This window comes from Lactuca sativa, chromosome 2 (genome assembly GCF_002870075.4).
Source record: "Lactuca sativa cultivar Salinas chromosome 2, Lsat_Salinas_v11, whole genome shotgun sequence".
In the NCBI taxonomy this organism is placed as follows: Eukaryota; Viridiplantae; Streptophyta; class Magnoliopsida; order Asterales; family Asteraceae; genus Lactuca; species Lactuca sativa.
The window spans coordinates 199,213,976-199,224,125 of record NC_056624.2 but is presented as its reverse complement, the minus strand read 5'-3'; positions in this window follow the sequence as shown (position 1 = coordinate 199,224,125).

Genomic DNA, 10,150 nt, shown 5'->3' with positions numbered 1-10,150 from the left:
CCAGACCTTCTTCACAAGCTGAAAAGACCTAATCCATTAAGTTAAAACCCCAAACTTCCAGATTTAGTCCTTAACAACATCTTAATGGATAAAGTTTCCAACTTTATTCATTAAGACACTCCAATGAAGCAAGATCTAAAATTTATGCACTAAATGACCTAAGAAGCCAACACAAGTTGCATGGCTTAGAGGACATACACAAAACACCAACTTTCCATGTCTAAAATGTCAATAGAACAAACCTAAGTGCTAAAAAGAAGTTGGAGTCATCTCAACTTTAAAATCACTACCAAAAAGGGACCAAAAGTGCATAAAATGACAATAAGCAAGATCTAGTAAACTAAAAGGAAATTTTGAATCTTTATACTCACAAAGTGTGACATCCCCATTTCTACGACCATTTCTAAAACTTTTTATTTATACTTATTTAAAACAGAGTTCATTTATAAAAGTATTTCCAAAGGAATGTTTTTCATTGATTTATAAAAGCTTGGGATGTCGTAACTGATACAAAACATAAACATAAATAGACCTTATTGCATCTTTAGACTAACAATCTACATCTCCTTGAATCTCTCATCATTCATATACATTTGTACCGCTACCTATGATACAAAGAAATTGAGTGGGCCAGGTTGGAAAACCTTATGAGTACTATCACTCCAAAAATAATAAAAATTTAAAACTTTTAAAAATCACTGTAAACCATACTTGTTTTACAAAAGGACCATTAATTCAAAATTATTATTCAAATAAGATTTTCCCAGCACCCAATAGCACAAAACAAGAAGATGTGTACGATCACGCCTTTACTTTCCCACGATCATCAGAAGAACCTGAAACAATAAACTAAAACTATAAGCCAAAGTTTAGTGAGTTTCCCCAAAGTACCATCACACAACATAACAAACAAAGCATGCAAATATGAGCCTTCAACTTGATGGATCGCCTCGCAGGGCCTACAACCTATACGGACCCCTCTACGGGCCTTCGGCCTGACTGGAACGCCTTGTAGGGCCTACAATTTATTCGGACCACCTCGGGTGTCTTGGCCTTTAGCACAAAGCATGATCATCTCAACCTAACCACAATATGTCGACATATGTATCATATAAACATAAACACATAGTAGAAAATTATAGATAATAATGCAGATCTACTAATCAGCTATATACTAGTATAGTACTATTCGATAACCAGGATATATAAACTAATGGGCTGAAATTGGTGCCTTCGACCCATGTTAAACTGATGAAAACTCACCTCTCTGTCTGAAAAGATACCTGCCTGAACATAGCTCCGAATGACAACTCGACTAGTCACCTAAACACGAAATAATGATTGGTCTCAAATACCACTCAAATTATACCCTTAGGTGAAACTTAGTCAAAGGTCAAAGTCAACAACCCAACCGAGTCAACCCAACCGTGTATGTTGGGCGTACTCATCTGTACGCGGGGTGTATTCTGCTTGACCCAGAAGTCGAAGTTTGACCGCTTACGTGCAACGTACCATTTGGTACACCCAGCGTACGCACCTGGTCACCCCTACTCTCAATAAGAGCTTAATACATAAAGTTCTTATGTCCAAAACCTGATCTAATCCCAAAACAACATTATAAGTCATAAAGTTTCCAACTTTCTGATTTTTCATGGCTAGAAGTGCTTAATACCAACAAACCGTAACTCCTTAATTCATTAGGACCTCTTATGAAATGCATGGGGGAAAACTAAGAGCCAAGATCACATTTTTATGCTTCCAAACATCTCATAATGTCTGAAATGACAACCTAAATGGATTGGAGTTGCTCATACTCAAAATACCAAACTAATGGAACCAAAAGGACATATATATTTCATGGCTAACTTAGATTATGCATAGATTTATAAAATTCAAGGCTTTTTATCTCCAAATGATGCCAAATGGTGATGAGATTCTAGATCTAAAAATTCATACTCCTCCAAGATGATCTTCTCTTCTTCCACTCTATCCTTCAAAGTAACTAAAACACACACAGGAAGCTCAAGAGTACCTAAAAGTGGATTAGTGTTTGTTTGGGGATGAAGGTGGGTTAGAGGCTGATGAAAGAAGGTATGTTAGGGATTTAAGGATGTTTAAACATGGTCTAAACCCTAAAAATTTGGTTTTGGGGATCATGCATGTACACACAGTATACGTGACCTCGGTCAAATATTACAAAAATGCTACTATGGGCTATTTGGGAACATTTCTCAATACAAGGGCTAAATACAATAAATCTTCATACTTAGGGTTTAATTTGGAAATACCTCATCATCGTGATGTTACAATTCTCCCCCACTTGAACTAGAATTCGTCCTCGAAGTCCGCTCATGTGAACAAGTACGGGTAATGCTCCCGCATCTCAAACGCAGGTTCCCATGTCCATTCGGAACCCTTCTAATGTCACCATTGAACCTTGACCAAAGTCACAACCTTGTTGCACAAAGTCTTCATCTTCTGATCCAAGATCGCTACCGGCCTCTCAATGTAATTCAAACGATCATCAATCTAAACAACCTCCAAAGGAACAACCGCTAAATCATCAGTCACACACTTCTGAAGCTGAGACACATGGAATGTCTTGTGGATCTGGCTAAGCTCCTTAGGAAAATCCAACATGTACGCTACCTTGCTAACCCTAGCTATCACCCGAAATGACACAATATACCGGGGCCCCAACTTGCCCCTTTTCTTGAAGTGTATTACACCCTTCCAGGGTGATACCTTCAATAAAACCATGTCTCTGACCTGGAACTCCAACTTGGATCGTCGTTTGTGGTGTGTCCTTGAGAATTGATAGAATATGCCCTTTAAGCTCAAAACTTCTTTCAGTTGGAATCTCTTGTAGAGCAAACCTTGTCCATTATCCCCATGTATCCTCTTCTTATAATCTCTCATAGTCATTCTTGTGATGTTCTTTATCTCTTCAACCTCGCTTTTTATCTCTTCCTCGTCTGAACTTTCTTTGGTAGATGTTTCTGGCTCGTATCCAATTCCCTTCTTGTCAAGTGTCCTCTCGAAACTTCCAAAACGTTTGTCCGATTAAAAACTACTAGTTGAATCGTTGACTTTCTTGTTCTTCTTTTTGTGAAAAGCTTATTCTGGATCTTGGAGTGGTAGAACTATGGGAGTTGTAGATCCTCGGGTCATAAATCACTGAAACAAAACAAAACAAAGCAAAAATGCATAAAAGGAATAAAAATTAATAAACTAAAAATCGACAGTAACAGCGTCGTGGCAAATATCACCACGATGTGGTTACACCTCAGAGAGAAAAATAAAATAAAATTAATGCAAAAAAATAACTTTTTGTGGTTTTTACCCCACAAAAAGGACCAAATAACTAAAAGCAATTAAACTATAAATCAATGCACTTACTAGCTTTAAATTTATAACCTAAAAAACTTAACTAACAATGCACTTATAAGTAGTGTACCTAGTCGGATTATAGTGTAGTCTAGGTAAGTTGGGTGTCGAACATTGAAAATGGAATTCAATTAAATAAAATAACTACTTCTAATTAAACTAAGAAACAAACTATCATTGGGGGTTTTTACTGACTTTTCAAGATCAGAAGAACCTAAATTAAAGTATTATCAATTAGCAAGCAAAGAAACACAAATTTACTTCAAGAATTAAATATTACTTCTACTTAGATCCGATTTCACCTTCTCTCATGGTTGATTTCTAATGAATGAATTATATTGATTACCAATTCTCTAACTAGCTATTATGGTCAAATATCTAGACTTAACAATTTATAAATTAGCATGCAATGATCATGCACAAATTAAACACCAAATTGATAATGAGCACAAAATTAGACTATGAATGATAAAAGTTACTTTCCTATGATCAAGTTAAGAAACCAAGCACAAATTGAGATTATTTATGCTCTCTAACACAGATAAAGTTACTAGCTTTAATTACTTTATCTAAGATGTTATTAATCCTAGCTCTAATTATTTAATGATCATAAACAATTAAGAGACAAATTCATACAATTACAATGATCAACTGTTACACAGAATCTAATTAATAAGCAATAAAACTAAAACTAAAACATGATAGGGTTTATTATTAAACACAAGTAAAATCAATAATAAACATCCAATAATCAAAATCAACACATATGGATAAGGTTCATCTTCAACAAACAGAAGCAAAAGGTTTTTAGCCTCTTATGGTAGCAGAAAAACACATAAGATCTATGCAAGTTAAACTAGACATAAGGATGATTAGCAAACCAAATAAATCATGGTAGAAATCTTGTAATTCTTCTTCAATTATTTTGCTCCACTTGATTATCTATCTTCTTTTGATTTTCCAGAGGCTTTAAGTCGTAGTTCTCCTCATAAAACTGGGTGTAAGCCTTCATATTCGACCTAAGGTTCGAGATTTTATAGTTGCCAATATCTGATCACCATGTTATGATTAACTGCCCCCACGACGTGGTCCTCGTCTATATCCCGTATTCTCCAAGTCAACTTGTATAATCACGAAACTTGCATTCACCACGTCATGGTGGAGATCATCACGTCATGGTCTTCTATCTTCAATTCTTCTTTTGCTTTCTTCTTGCTTTAGCTACTCCATTCCTGCTTCCAGCTCCTTGTTTCCTTCCTTTTTGTCCTGAGCATGTCTTCGCAACTACAAAACATATTTCAAACATAATAAGTATCTTTTTGATGGGTTTTAGGCATTAGAACAATCCTATGTGCTCATACAAACCCTAATGCTTAGATCTTGGTTTCTCTATTGTACATGCTTTGAATCCAAGACTTGCAACCCTAGATCTAACATATATAACTCGAAATCAACATCATAAGAACAGATCTAAGTGTTTACCTCTTTCAAATTGCTTGAAATCCTTGGAGTCTTCTTGATCTTGAGCTTAGAGTCACAATTGTAACTCCTCTAATGGTTCACAAACCCCACAAGCAAGAAGGACATATGAGAGAAGGGAGAGGATGCCAAAATCGGCCCTATGGTTCTCTTGGAATCAAGTGTAGCCGATTTTCATTGCCCAAGGGTCATATTTATAATGTAGGCTGCTAGGGTTTCAGTCTAAACCCTAATGGACAACTTAGCCACCAAGCAGCCCAAGGAACCTTCTGGAATAAGGCCTTGGATGAAAATATGATGGATCCACATCATAATTTCATTCCCCCTTTAGTCCATTAGGTTTCCCAGCCCAAAACTCAACTATCATACATTTGACAGTTTATGCCCTTTTATTTAATTAACCTCTTTTAGTCTCCAAATAAATTCCTAATTAATTTATGACCAATACTAATTAAATAAATATGATTTGTCCTTTAATATATTATTCTTATAATATATTAATAAACCATCATATTCTCTCTCTCTCCCTAAATTACCTTGTCAAGTTGCTTTGGTGAAGGCAACCCAAAAGGACCATGCACAACCGGGTCAAGTACATACCAAATATAGTTACGGGCTTAGACACTAATCCAACAGTCTCCCACTTGGATAAGTCTAGTAACTATATCTCACATATGACTTCAGGATCCGATTAGCAATCGTAGCTCTTATACGTTGCTGTCAACTCTGATCATCAACTTGTCCTTTAGATAAGGGATCGTATAATCCTCTGTTCTAGATATCATGCTGACAATGCTTATTGTCCAGCATTTGTTCCTCGATTTCTGACTTGTTTGACATAGAATTTAGTTGAACACATCAACTTCATTATGACCGGGCCTGACACATAAGTCAAACCAAATCATCAAGTGGCCAAGATATCACCTTTATTCTCATAGAATAAAAGAAACATATTAACTTCGACTCATATGCATCTATTATTTACTAATTAGATCATGCACAACAATGTGTTTTATAACATCAAGTTACTAATGCTTTTACACATCATCAATGCATAACCAACTAGCAAAAAACAACGAAATCTCCAAGTTTTAAGACTATATGATATTATCGCTTTGCGATCACTTAAGGTAAAACACCACGAAGTGATACCAGCAAACACGGGTTTATTCCAATGCTCAAATCATATTCATAAGCACTCATGAAATTTGCGGCAAACCTTTGCTATGCCCAAAACCTTTTAGACAATCCACAAACAATTCATGACAGACTTCATTCACATCTACTTCCAAAATATGAACGATTGTGGACTGTCCGAATAATCCTATCATTTAGGAAGTTAATACATGCAAAATTGAAACAATAGATAAATAACCAACACAAGATAGTAGCTTTACTCATAAATAACACAACTTTATTTATTCATCAAATGTTAAGTACAAAATATCTATTACACGTTTCTTATCTAATCCAAACTTATATCATCCTTCAGCCCAATGCTCCTAGCGTGCTGCAAGTGTTTGACCCTACTCAGTCCCTTCGTAAGGGGATCTGTTGGGTTTTCTTATGACGATATCCTCTTCACAATGAGGAGTCCCTCTTCTACCCGATGTCTGATAAAATGGTATTTTCTATCGATATGTCGAGATCTACCATGATCTCTTGGTTCCTTTATGGATGGCATAATTCCAAGGTCTCCAATGAAGTTCTTCAACCATATAGCCTCCTTTAACACTTCGCTCGCCGCAATGTACTCTGATTCGCACATTGAATCAGCTACGGTCTCCTGCTTGGAACTTTTCCAAGTCACTGCTCCTCCATTTAGGGTAAAGACCTAGCCCGACTGCGATCGACAATTATCCCGATCTGTTTGAAAACTAGTGTCACTATACCCTCGTACCCTTAAGTCATCACTCCCACCGAGGTCTAGAAACCATTCATTGGTCCTTCGTAGGTACATAAGAATATTCTTAACTGCAATCCAATGAGCTCTACCAGGGTTCCCTTGATATATACTGACCATGCTCAAAGCAAAGGCCACATCAAGGCGAGTACAAGTCATAACGTACATGATAGAGCCTACTGCGGAAGCATAAGGTACTCGGCTCATATCAGCTATCTCTGCCTTTGTACTCGAGCTCTGAGTCTTACTCAGCTTGGTATTGTTTTGGATTGGTAACTCCCCTTTCTTGGAATTTTCCATATTAAAACGCTTTAGTACCTTATCCAAGTATGTATCTTGACTGAGTCCTATCAGTGTCTTTTCCCTGTTTCTCACTATCCTTATTCCTAGAATATAAGCATCCTCTCCGAGGTCCTTCATAGCGAAACATTTCCCAAGCCAGGACTTGAACTCCAGCAAGTTTGGGATGTCGTTTCCTATGAGCAGTATGTCATCGACATACATTACGAGGAAACTCACTATACTCCCACTGGCTTTGACATATACACAAGATTCATCTTCACTTTGCAGAAAGCGAAACTCTTTAAATTTCTCGTCAAAACAAAGATTTCATCTGCGAGATGCTTGTTTCAATCCATAAATGGATTTCTCAAGCTTGCAAACTCTATTTGGATGCTTCGCATCGACAAAACCCTCTGGTTGATTCATGTAAACATCCTCGGCAAACTTTCCATTAAGGAAAGCGGTTTTCACGTCCATCTGCCATATTTCATAATCATGAAACACAACTATTGTGAGCATTACCCTAATAGACTTTATCTTTACAACTGGTGAGAAGGTCTCATCATAGTCAACTCTGGGAGTTTGAGTAAAGCCCTTCGCAACTAATCGTGCTTTATAAGTATGCACTTTCCCATCCATTTCCATCTTCTTCTTGAAGATCCACTTGCACCCGACTGTCTTACGACCCGGTACATTATCAACCAAATTCCAAACTTGGTTGTCGTACATGGACTAAATCTTGCTGTCCATTGCCTCTTTCCATTTAGCAGACTCCGGGCCTGCCATGGCTTCCTTGTAGCCGCTAGGTTCATCCAAATTCATTAGTGTTTCATCACTAATAAATGTATCCCCTTAACTAATAATATGAAAGCCATAAAACTAGGGTTGAACACTAACCCTACTAGAGCGTCTAATAGGTAAGGACTCGTCAACGGGCTCAACAGGAGTTTCCTCCTCGGGTTGAGTGCTAGTGTTAGAGGTTCCTTCATCTCTATGCTCTTGAATCTCTTCAAGATCAATTTGCCTCTCACTGTCCTCTTGGCTTATAAATTCCCTTTCTCGGAAAACTCCTCTTCTAACAACGAAGACAACATTATCACTCGGTCTATAGAAAAGATACCCAAAAGACTTATGTGGATAGCCGATGAAATAACACTTCTCACTACGAGGTGCGATCTTGTCGTGAGTCTCTCATCTTACGAAAGCCTCGCAACCCCAAAACTTAATATGTGCCAACGAGGGAGTGTTCCCTGTCCACATATCGTGAGGAGTCTTGTTAAGGATATGGGCGGCAGTCTCTAAGGCATACCCCCAGAAAGCTATTGCTAATAAAGTCTGACTCATCATAGAACGGACCATGTCTAACAAGGTCTGATTACGTCTCTCAGCCACACCATTCAATTGTGGCGTTCTCGGAAGCGTCAATTGCGAAACAGTTCGCATTCTTTTAGATAGTCGTGAAACTCAAGACTTAGGTACTCTCCTCTTCGGTCTGACCGAAACATCTTGATTTTCATGCCCAGCTGATTCTCCATTTCATTCTTAAACTCTTTGAACTTTTTAAAGGTTTCCGACTTTTGCTTGATTAAGTAGATATATCTATATCTGCTATAATCATCTGTAAAAGTCACGTAGAAGCGGAAAGCATCCCTTATGGTGGATCTAAAGGGACCACACACATCGGTGTGTATGAGATCTAATAAACCGTCACCCCTTTCACAAGTGCCAGTAAAGGGTGACTTGGTCATCTTCCCAAGTAAACAAGATTCACACCTATCATCGTCCCTAAGGTCGAATGACTCCAACACTCCATCCTTTTGGATTTGGTCTATGCATTTCTTGTTGACATGGCCAAGGCGACAATGCCACAAGCATGCTTTGTCTAGGCTAGTAGACGAATCAATATTCAAAACATCATTTCCTAAATTATCAACAACTATCACAGATTCATAAATCCCATTACCAGGTAACACATTGAAATAAAAGACACCATTCAAATAAACATTAATAGAACCATTACTATTATCAAAAGAATATCTGAAACCTTGTCTAAACAATCCATGAAATGAAATAATGTTTCTTGCCATATCTGGCGAATCGCAACAATTATTTAAATCTAGCCTTAACCCATTACTCAACACTAAAGAATAAACTCCGACTTTGGTCACAGGCGACGATCTTCTGTTTCCCATAATCAAGTTCATCTTTCCATGCTCCACTTCCCTACTTCTTCTTAGGCCCTGCAAATCAGAACAAATGTGGAATCCACACCCTGTATCAAGAACCCATGAAGTAGAAAATGATGAGTTGTTAGTTTTAATAGAATATATACCTGCAAAGGTGGGCTTAATCTTCCCATCGTTTATATCTTGCAGATAGTTAGGGCAGCTTCATTTCCAGTGGCCCTTTTCGTGGCAATAGAAGAGTTCTGCTTCCCTGGGATCGGATGAGGGTTTAGCAGGGCCTGCTTTAGTCCCACTAGAGGATGAACCATCATGGGACTTTCCCTTTTGGTGGCTCTTTGAGGGAGCCTTCCTCTTCTTTCCCTTCCCTTGGCCAATTGCCATCACAGAAGCAGCCACATCAGGGGATGGTGCAACATATTTGTCTTTGAGGTTGCTCTCAGCAGTCCTCACCAGTCCTTGGAGCTTGCTCAAGGAGACCTCTTCCTTGTTCATGTGGTAGGTCATTCTGAACTGGTTGTAGCAGGAGGGCAAGGAGTGGAGGATTATGTCGATAGCCAAATCCTCATCAAACTTAACATTAAGTTTTAGAAGACGATCAACATACCTCTGCATTTTTTTGCAAATGAGAGGTTAGGGATTCTCCACTTCCCATCTTAGCGGTGATCATGTTAGTAATGATCTCATAGCGCTCTTGCCTCGTGCTCTGGTGGTACCTGTCCAACAAATCTTGGTGCATTTCATACGGATACATGTCCTCACAGGACTTTTGGAGTTCGAGGTTCATGGTGGCCAGCATGATGCAATGAAGTTTCGTAGCATCATGCTCGTGGGCCTCAAAGGCGGCCAGCTCTTCTGGAGTAGCAACATCTGGGATGATCTTCTCAAGCTTTTCATCGAGGACATATTCTTTGTA